Genomic DNA, 11,140 nt, shown 5'->3' with positions numbered 1-11,140 from the left:
TATCTTTATCCCACAGAAGAGTTGGTGGGTTTGACTCTCCAACATTACAGTTACAGCCCAATGCCTAAACCACAGTGCCACCACAGCTCTTTTTGGATACACCTGGCACACAGGAAATGCTAAATAAATGTTTATATCATCCATTTAAAATACTTATTAATTTTGTGCTTAAGTCTGAAACAATAAGTGTCTCTTTTTTTCTGAACAGACGTGAGCCCAAAGGTACTAAACCCAGAGGGAGTAAAACAAGCCAAAAAAATCTCCAGTGAATTGTGGAAGCATCTTTGTCCTTTAAAATGGGGTGTTGTGTGTTTATTGCAAATGAACATGCAATCCTTATGCAGATATAGAAAAAGAGCTCCCTTTGCTTGAATATTTAAAATTTATTTTGTAGGTGATGATTTGTTACCACAGCAGCACTTACTCTCATTAGTTTTACAACACTGATGTTCTTCACAATATTTCCTAGAAGAATTCCTCTAAAACATAAGCCATCAGAAAGACTAACGGGAAATGTCTGTCCTCTCGTTAGAGTAATAGGAAATGATTTATCGTAGTGGTTTTTTTCATTGTATCACAGAAGCTGATTGCTATTAAGTTTCACATAAGTGTGAACTCTGTTTTTCAAGAGTTGTACAACTAAAGACAAAACAATTTATCTGATTATTTTTTAAAAAGTGGTTTCCTGTTTATCTTCAATATTGCATCAATTTCTGTATTATGCATACATTTTGAAAAAAGTTAGTTGCCTCTTTTATACATCTAAAATACTGAGAATCTTCATAATAAGTTGCTTAAACTAAACATATGCTAATGACTACTAAGTCCATGCTGTGAAACAAAATAATGTGCAAAGGTATTGTGGGATTTAAAGACACAAGGAATCATTTCCTTCAAGGATCATACATTTATTTGGATAGGTAAGATATATATATATATATATACAGTTAGCAATGCAAGGCCTTAAAATCATTCTAAATGATATTTAAAGAATAATGCTTCCTGAATTCAGGATAGGAATCCTGATGTGGCACTGTAGGACAAGCATTTGACAGTAAGGTCAGTTTGAACCACAAGTTCAGTGGTTCAAACTAACCAGCCACTCCTTGGAAATCCTATACAGGGTCATTATGGGTCAGAACCAACTCGAAAGTACATAACAACAACATAAATTTTAGCATATATAGTATTTACTTGGTCATCGTACTAGAGTTCAGATTCTGATGCAGGAGACTGAAATTTTGTATTTCTATGTCTATTCATTTGATCCATAGACCATAGTTTGAGGGAAAAATCTACAGAAAATATTGTAATTGAATCAGAGTAAAAGAAATTGGATGGAACACTGAAAGACAGTATGAAAGAAAGATTTTAGAGCCAGAAAAGGCAGTCATAGGACAAAGAGTCTCAACCTGAAGTTCCAAAGATCTTATCTGAATTGATCTTATATTTGCTATTATCTTAGAAAGTTCTTGCAGCTTCCCTGGTCCTTTCTGTTTCAGTGGCCTCCAAAGTTCATTTCCAAGTAAAATAATCTGTGATTTTTCACATAATTGACTAAGCATTTCACTCAGTCATTGGCATTGTCAGAATCAGTATTCCCTTTATCAAATAATGTCAATGAATTTTGTAAAGTAGGATGCAAGTGTTATCTTAACAAGATGCAACTTTAGAGTAAGAAAGCCTGACTAAAGACATGGCATTGGAATGAATGTGCCTGTCATAGAATGAGTTTCTTTCTTGTTGATTTTTATACTTATTCATAATTTGTTAAATGAAGCACAAACATGGTCATGAAGTAAAAATGCTTTTCAACTGTAAAATACAATTGGAAAGTGATTTGTTGTCAGTACGTGCCATTGACTAAATTACGACTTATGGTGACCCTGTCTAGGATTTTTGAGAAGCAGCTGGTAAATCTGAAATACCGACCTTGTGGTTATCAGTCCAGTGCATAACCCCATGTGACAAAGTAGAACTGTTCCATGGGCTTTCTTGGCTATAATCTTGATGGGGGCATATTGCTAAGTCTTTTCTCCTGTGGAGCCATTCAGTGGTTCGAATCACAGCTTTTCAGTTGACAGAACAAAAGCATAGCTGTTACACTGCAAGGTTTTTTATAAATTATGTATAGAGAAAAACTAAATGCATGTATGTGGAAATAGATCTGGTGAGGGAAGTAAAGGTTGCCAGAGATAATCACTACTCCTCTGTGAGTTTGTCATACTGTGGTGGCTTGTGTGTTACTGTGATGCTGAAAGCTATGACACGGATATTGTATATACCAGCAAGGTCACCCACAATGGACAGATTTCAGATGAGCTTCCAGAAAAAGACAAACTAGGAAGCAGGAGAGATAAACTTCTCCAGAATACTTAGTCACTATCTGTGATAGGAGAATATCCATGCGCCTACAGGAAAGCCCAGTTAATACCACTATCATTCAAATTTATGCACCAACCACTAAAGCAAGTGATGATGAAATTGAAGAATTCTACCAACTTAAGTCATATTGAACAAACATGCAATCCAGATGCATTGATAATTACTGGTGATTGGAATGCAAAGGTTGGAAACCTTTGTTTCAGTAGTTGGAAAATATGGCCTTAGTGATAGAAATGGTGCTGGAGATTTAATGATAAAATTTTTCAAGACCAATGACTTCTGCATGGAAAATACCTTTTTAAACAACATAAAAGATGATTATACACATGGACTTCACTTAACAATAACAACAACACATGCATGTAAAAGTTGAACAGTGAATAAGAAATACTGTAGAAGATTTGATATGTTTGAATGGTGTTAGAGAAGGACATTAAAAGAATCATGGATTTCCAGAAATACAAACAAATCTGTGTTGGAAGAAGTATGTATACAACTAGACTATTCCTTAGAAGTCAGGATGATGAGACCTTGTCTCTCATATTTTGGACATGTTTTCAGAAGGAACCAGTCCTTGGAGAAGGACATCATTCTTGATGACATAGAGGGTCAGTGAAACAGAGGAATAGCCCCAAAGAGAAGGAATGACACAGTGGCAGCAGCAGTGGGTGCAAATGTAACAACAATTGTGAAGATGATGCACTCTATGTTCTGTTGTGAGTTAGAACCAACTCAACAGTCCCTAACAACAGCAATACTGTCCATATTATGAGGAGGAAAAGTACACTCTTACACTGGTGTCTGGAATAAAAATTAGTGCAATATTATTGATTGATCATTTGGCATCTCTACTCAAACTAAAGAAGAGAGTGTGCTGTCACCCAGGAGGTCCACTTCGATGACACTCTCTTAAAGGAACAATAAAATATGAATTAAAGATACATGCTTAAAATGGAAACTAAATCACTAGACAAATATTTAAGTAAAGGTATGCAGATACATGGTCTACTCTGGTGATCAGTGGTTAATTCATACCTAGTGTGGTACTACAGAATATAGACTAGACCACAAGGTCAATTTGAACCACAAGATAGTGGTTCAAACCCACCAGCTGGTCCTCAGAAACCCTTGACAGGGCTGCTATGAGTCAGAACCCACTCAACAGTACTTAACAACAACAACAACAAAATTCATACCTCTATTATATTACCTCTAAATATATAGAGAAAAAAGAAATACAAAAATAAACATAAATATGGTGGAAGTAAATGTTGGGATGAACTTACAGAAACTATTAACAATATTTACCTCAGAGACTTAGTTGGAGAATGAAAAGGAAATGTGTGTATATGTAAATATAAATATTATATATACAGTTTTAATATAATTAATATCTATATACAGCTTTATATATATTATATATATTACATATGTGTGTATATATATATATATAGAGAGAGAGAGAGAGAGCGAGCTCTGGTAGCATAGTGGTTACGAATTGGGCTGCTATCCTCAGGGTTAGCATTTCGAAACTACCAGCTGTTCCGTGGGAGAAAGAGGAGGATTTCTGCTCCCGTAGAGATTTACAGCCTCGGAAACCCTATACAGAGTCGCTATGAGTTGGAACCGACTCCACAGCATATAACAACAACATATACATATACACAAACGAGTAAACAAGTCCTGGTGTGGTGCTGTGGGCTAATGCTTCAGATTGCAAAGTTGTTTAAACTGCAAGGTTGGTGGTTCAAGCTCATCAGCTGCTCCTTGGAAACCCTATACAGGGTCGCTATGGGTTGGAATCGACTCGATGGCACTTCACAAAAACATAAAAAAAGGGAGTTCTACAAATATATACATGCATACATAACTGTGAGATTTAAGGTATTTTCTGAAAGAAAATGTAATTCAAAGGGATAATTTCTAATATGTAGAAACAAAAACACTGATAATGAGCTCAAAAGGGACATGTTAAAGCCACTAACTTATATAACTTCTCTATGCTCATTTACAAAACGAACACAATGTAAGGTAATTAGCAAAAATTGAACACGGAACTCTCTTTACCCTCCTTTATATCCCTCAGTTCTCACGTAGTGGGTGCTTAATAAAATATATCATATGAATCAATGGAGCTGAGTCACTTTAAGAGAAACTCTTCAAGCACTTTACAAGAAACATTCCCAAGTGTCTAAAATAGCAGTAAAAATGTTGTGTAACTTCAGGACAATATAGCAGTCTTGTATCTATAAAAGGAATGATTAATGTGAACATTTAGAAGAAATCTTATTTTATTTACTGAAACAAAGTAGCACAAAAATAGATGTGATGTTTAATATTAGCATTAAATAAGAGTTTGCTAATTACCAACATGAAATATTAAGTGATCTGAAAAGAACAATAGGAAAGGAATTACAGAGCAGAAATTACATTAGTGTCCAAAGAAGACACATTAACAGAATTGCATTTTCCATTAAAAATTAATCACTGATTAAGATTAGGCTATCGTGATGTAAGGTCAATGGTTCAAACCCAACAGCATCTCCACAAAAGAAAGATGTGGCTCTCTGCTCATACAAAGATTGTTGTTGTTAAGTGCTGTCAAATCGGTTCTGACTCGGAGTAGCCCTGTATATGGTTTCTGAGGAGCCATCCTTGCGATTCAAGCTGATCTTGTGGGCCACTGCTTTATTCTACAGCACTACACACAAAGATTGCCACTTTGGAAATGCTATGCAGCAGTTCTACTCTCTCTGTTCACTATGAATCAGAATCTACAAGACGGCAATGTGTTTTGGTATACTCAGAGTCATTAAAAAGAATAATGTGAAGATACAGGTATTATATAGGAAATGTTTGATAGTATAGTGATACTATTTATCTATAGAGAATATTAAAAGTACTATGACTGCCAAAAGAACAAATCAGTCGGTGTTGGAAGAAACACAGCCAGAATACTCCCTAGAAGCCAGGATGGCCAAACTTCTCTTTCATACTTACAACATGTATTGTCAGGAGGGACCAGTCCCTAGAGAAGGATATCATGTTTGGTAAAGTGGAAGGTTGGGAAAAAATAGGAAGACCACCAACAAGATGGATTGGCACAGTGGCAGCAGCAATGAAGTCAGGCACAGCAACAATTGAGAGGTTGGCCCAGGATTGGACAGTGTTTCATTCTGTTGTGCGTAGGATCACTATGAGTCAGTGCAGACTCGATGGCACCTAACAGCAGCATACTGATGCGAATAGATTTACGCAAAGATAGTTAAGGCAGAACTTGCAAAATTAGTTATCTAAGAAACTAGATGTCTGCCCTAGGTTACTCTATAACTTCTCTAAGTTTTGGTCTTAGCTCTTGGGGGATGGGGGAGGGGGATGGCTTAAATCTCTTAGTAAGAAGGAAGAGACTATTTATAAAGCTAAATGATACTAACCATTAAGTTTCAAAAAGTAAAAAAAGCATATGAAATAAATCAAACAAAACTTAAAGCCTTGTAATGGTGAAGGCATGTTAGCCTAATACAAGCTAATTGTTTTCTAAAGTAGCATAAACCTTTGAAAAGCAATTTAATGGTTTCAAGTATCAAATCAACTTATATTAAAATGTATGGACACACTATTTTAAGGAAATAAGTAAATGATTTATTACCCCGCTTCCCCATACATAGAAAAGTGTTTTAGATTATATTAATATTGTGAGATTTATAAGCCACCAGTTTCAGAGGGCGGAGTGGAGGGACTATTTCACACTAGGTGTAGGTAACAAGACAGTGCGTTTGTCTGTAGACAAATTAAAAATCATAATTAAATCACTAAAAGTCAGTTGTTTTGTTTCATCCTCAGGCACTGGAATTTTAAACACTGTCAGAAATAAAATGTATTTCCAAAGAAATGCCTTTTGTGAGTCTAAGTTCTAAATAGCTGCTGAAGTTACAATTGAATTTTAATTACACATGTAAATGTCAAATTAGCATATTTTATTACATATACTTTATAAAATTGGATTCTACATCAAAGCTAATTCTGACAAGTTAGTTGTAGAGTTGGCTTCTGCCACATTAAACTCAATTATGCATGTTTCTTTCCTTTCAATAGTAAGGTCATAAAGATTATAAACCATTCAAACTCTACTATAGTTTATGTTTTGAATCCTTGTTGTATTGTATTTGTGTCATTAAACAGCAGATTCAAGATAAGCAATGATAGTAGAGTGATTGTAAATAAGGGGAAAAAATATAGAGCATGAGTTATTTCAATTCAGTTTTTCTGTGACAACTTGCAACATTCATTTGTGGTTTAAATTTAAAGCAGTTTGGCAGCGTGAATGGCAAGGTGTAGTATTGTATTTGGGAAGTACATATTTTAGTCATTCAGTGAACCCTTTTACTGAATTTGAATAATAGCTTCAAATTGAAATTTATACTTTTTTAATCATTAGTTGTTTTAAAACAAAATGACAGTTGAAGAAAATAATCCCTATCAAAGTTTTATTTCATGATTATTTACTGAAAATAATAAAAGGAATATTAAAAGATGATAAGCTGTGAGTGCCAAAGACACGAGATTATGTCATTCCATGCAACCATGAGCAAAGGTAATTATAACATTCAATTATTTGTCTTCCTGAAGTAATTCAGAGGAAAAAAGAAAGTTGAGTGGTTATTTAAAAAAAAAACAAATTTATTTTATGACTAAGTATTAATTTGCATTTTTATGATGAAATCATGGGAATGTATGAAAGAAATTGAAGTAACTATCTCTAGACTAATAACTACTTTTTTGCTACTTTACTCACTGCTGTTGAATCAATTTCTAATCATAGCAATGCTATAGGACAGAGTAGAACTGTTCCTAGAGTTAGCAAGACATTAAATCGTTAAAGAAGCAGAGAGCGTCATCTTTCTTCTGTGAAATGGCTGGTAGGTTTGAACTTCTGACCTTGTAGTTAGCAGCCCAAGAGTTAACTCATTGAATGAGAAGAACTCCTTTGTTGTTGTTGTTAAGTGCCATTGAGTCCATTCTGACTCAGAGCTACCTTAGGAGGATTAAAAGGCGATATAATTAAGGACAGACTATTTAATTGGAGTCCTGGTGTGGCGCTATAGGATATGCACTGTAGGATAAGCACTGAACTGGTAACTACAAGGTCAGAAGTTCAAACCCATCAGCCACTCCTTGGAAACCCTGTACAAGATCGCTATGAGTCATAATTGAGTCATAAATGGAGAAGCAATTGAAGTTAACAAAGTTAACAAAGACATCATTTTGCTCAGATCAATCATCAACACTCATGGAATCATCAGTTAAAAAATCAAATGACATATTGCACTAGGCAAATCTGCTGTACAAGAAAATGCCTGCTGTCGAGTCAATTCCAAGGTTTCCAAGGAGCAGCTGGTGAGCTTGAACCACTGACCTTGAAGTTCAAACGACTTTGCAGTCTGACGCATTAGCCCACAGCACCACACCAGGACTCCAAAGAAAGACTTCTTTAAAATTTTGAAAAGCGATGATGTCAGATTGAGGACTAAAATGTGCCGGACCCAAGCCATGGTATTTTAATAACCTCATACACATGCGAAAATTGGGCAATGAATATGAAAGACCGTAGAAGAATTGATGCATTTGAGTTATGGTGTTTGAGGAAAATATTGAAAATATCATGGACTGCCAAAAAAAGAAACAGATCTTTATTGGAAGAAGTATAGACAGAGGGCTTCTTGGAAGCCAGAATGGCCAGATTTCATCTTTCATACTTCGGACATTTCAGAAGGGACCAGTCACTGGAGAAGGATATCATGTTTAATAAAGTAGAAGGTTGGAGAAAAAAAGGAAGATCCCAATGAGATGGACTGGCACAGTGGCAGAAGCGATGGGCTCAGACGTAGTCCCACAACCAGGCGGTGTTTCATTCTGTTGTGCATAGGGTCGCTATGAGTCGGTACCAACTTGATGGCACCTAACAACAACCACAACATACTATACTTGAACACTATACTGTACTATGAATACTATAATCTATATGCTTGATAATATACATACTATACATGAAAGCATTACCATAAGCACAATGTTGTTATTAAGTGTCATTGAGTCAGTGCTGACTCATAACAGCTTATGCAGTGTTCCTAAGGAGCAGCTGGTGGGTTTTAGAAATCAACCTTGAGGTAAATAGTCCAGTGTTTATCCTACAACATCATTATAGGACTCTGTAAGTGAATTAAGTAGTCACAAAAACACAAATACTGTATTTTTTCACTTATCTGCCATAAGCGAATATCTGGAAAGTAAAGATAATTAGTGGTTACCACAAGTGAGAGGGATGGGCATAAAGGAGTTTTTGTATGTGTGGCATTGAGTTTATGTTAATAATGGTGGAATGTTTTAAGAAAAGGATGAAGATAATGGTGGCACAACACAGAAATGCCGTCAATAGCATTGACTGGTAAATGTGCACGTTATTGTACTGGAAATTTTTTTTGTATATTTTCATGGCAATATTTTAAAATTTAGAAAGAAGAAATAAAAACATTCCCAGATAAATCAAATAAAGGAGCTCATCACCTGTACTGCTGGTGTATAAGAAATACTAATGGAAATCTTTCATACTGAAATGAAAGTATATTAGACACTAATCTGAAGACATACAAATGAATTTAAAAACTGATCAATGTAATTAAGTAAATATAAAAATAGTATTATTGTACTTCTGATATGAAATGCTTCTTTTTCTCCCTAGATAAGATAAAAGATAAATACTTTAATAAGAATTATAAATATATGCTAATAAACACACAATGTATAAATATGAAATTTTTGGCAACAACCATATAAAGAGTGAAAGGGAGGTTAGCTTGTTTTTTGGCTTGCGTCTTTGTTTTTATGTTTTTCTTTTAACAGATAATTAAGATACAATTCACAACCAATAAAATTTACTTATTTTATGTGCACAATTCAATGATTTTTAACAAATTTTCTGAGTTGGGGAGCATAGTTTTGTAGACAATTGAGCATTGTTGTTAAGTACTTTTGAGTTAGTTCTGCCTCATAGTGACCCTGTAGAGAGTTACCCTGGAAGTAGGTGGGAGTTTGAACCACTGATATTGGGTTAGCAGTCCAGTGTCTATCCTACAGCACCAAGTTGCTATTAATTAAACTAGATTCTCATAAATTATACATTTAAAATATTCATTATATTCCCTAAGGTAGCCATTAAGAAAATGAATTAAAAAGGAAAAGAAAGAAATAAACGAGAAGGTAATCAAAATGGTACACTGCAAAAAAACAAACAAACAAACAAAACAAAAAAACAGGGGGCAGACAGGGGTCCTGACCAGTCACATGGCCTGGGCACTGCTTCCTGGAATCACTCCATAGCTGCCCATCAGCCACGTGCTCTGGAAAAGCCCTTACCATTCTCATTACTTGCCAGTAGTGGTAAGTAGTGGTAAAAAGAAGCATCTAGTATGACTCTTTCCTCTTGCTCAACCTCTTGCTCTTTCCAGGTGCTTGCTAATGGAGCTACTGCTGCTTTAAAACCCCTCCAGCCACTGGGCTGTACCCCACAGCCACTTCCACCCAAGGAGCATGCACTACCCCCACATCTGGAGCCACCCTGGCCCCATGGGCTACAACATAACTTAGTAACTGGTAGCGTTGGCCCTATGGAGTACCTTTCTCCTAATATGCACCACCACCAGCGAAAGACCAAGCGCAAAACCAAAGAGCTGCTGGCTCTCCTTAAAACCCTTTTTTTTTTATAATGTCAATGGGCATGGTGTGAGGATTATCATAAATTAGAACAGATCACTGGTTTACCTCAGTCTGAGATTACTCAGTGGTTTGGTGACACACACTATGCCTTGAAGCATGGGCAACTGAAGTGGTCTCAGGACAATGTAGTACCTGGTGGCCCTAGTTTCCGGGTCCCAGCAATTCCCACACTATTGCCATCAACCCACTCTTTGAATGAATGGGCCGAGACACCACCTCTCCCCACCCACCACCCACCTCCACCAGATAGATACACAGCCCTTGGAGAGGTACTGGGCAGCCCACCAACAGCTACAGTAAAGTGATACCCTCAGTTGAGTCAGGCGTCAAGACTTAGCACACAGAAGGTACTGGATTGGTTTGCCTCTCTATTACCTAAGCCAGCTGAGGTGGTCGTTTGTCTAGGTGAAGAAGAGGAAGAGGAGGAAGAAGAATTGTCAGAAGAGGATGGGGATGAAGAAGAGGAGGAGGAAGATGATGACACAATATTTTCATTTCTGATCCTGGGACCACTTTGCCTTGTACCTTTTTATCTTTTATCCAAAACCTCCTCTCTACCCACTGTTTGTCTCAGGGTAAATCTTCTCCATAGAGCTTGTGAAAAAGTTTAATAATTGGGTGAGGAATAATTTAGACTGGATATTGATTGGAGGTGGGAATTAGGGGAGATGTCCTTACAAGTAGTAGTAGAATTAGGTTAGACAGAACGGAGCTGAAGGGTGGTCTCCACTGGTAAGAAAGACTGGAGATATGTTCCAGGTTTGGTTTTACAATCCTGACACTACCTCCTCCCTAGCCTGACAGAGACTGATCTTTTCATCTTTTTGGTGTTGGCTCAATTTTGGCTAGAAAAGAGACTTTACCCTCGTTTATATAGTAACTGTCTTGAAAACAGAAGGGCCATTGTCTTTAACTGAATTATTAATGTTTTAGAATGGTTTTCATCAGTTGTAAAGCAAATAGGTATCAATGGATAATTAAC

General features: G+C 36.2%; 1 pseudogene; it reads left to right on the top strand.

The window, feature by feature from the left end:
* Positions 1–6,969: 6,969 nt before the first annotated feature.
* LOC102837967 lies at positions 6,970–10,769 on the top strand (annotated as a pseudogene).
* Positions 10,770–11,140: the final 371 nt, after the last annotated feature.

The sequence above is a fragment of the Chrysochloris asiatica genome, unplaced genomic scaffold, assembly GCF_000296735.1.
Source record: "Chrysochloris asiatica unplaced genomic scaffold, ChrAsi1.0 scaffold00058, whole genome shotgun sequence".
Taxonomy (NCBI): Eukaryota; Metazoa; Chordata; class Mammalia; order Afrosoricida; family Chrysochloridae; genus Chrysochloris; species Chrysochloris asiatica.
Note: the sequence above shows the minus strand (reverse complement) of the source record. Positions and strands in the feature narration are given on the sequence as shown.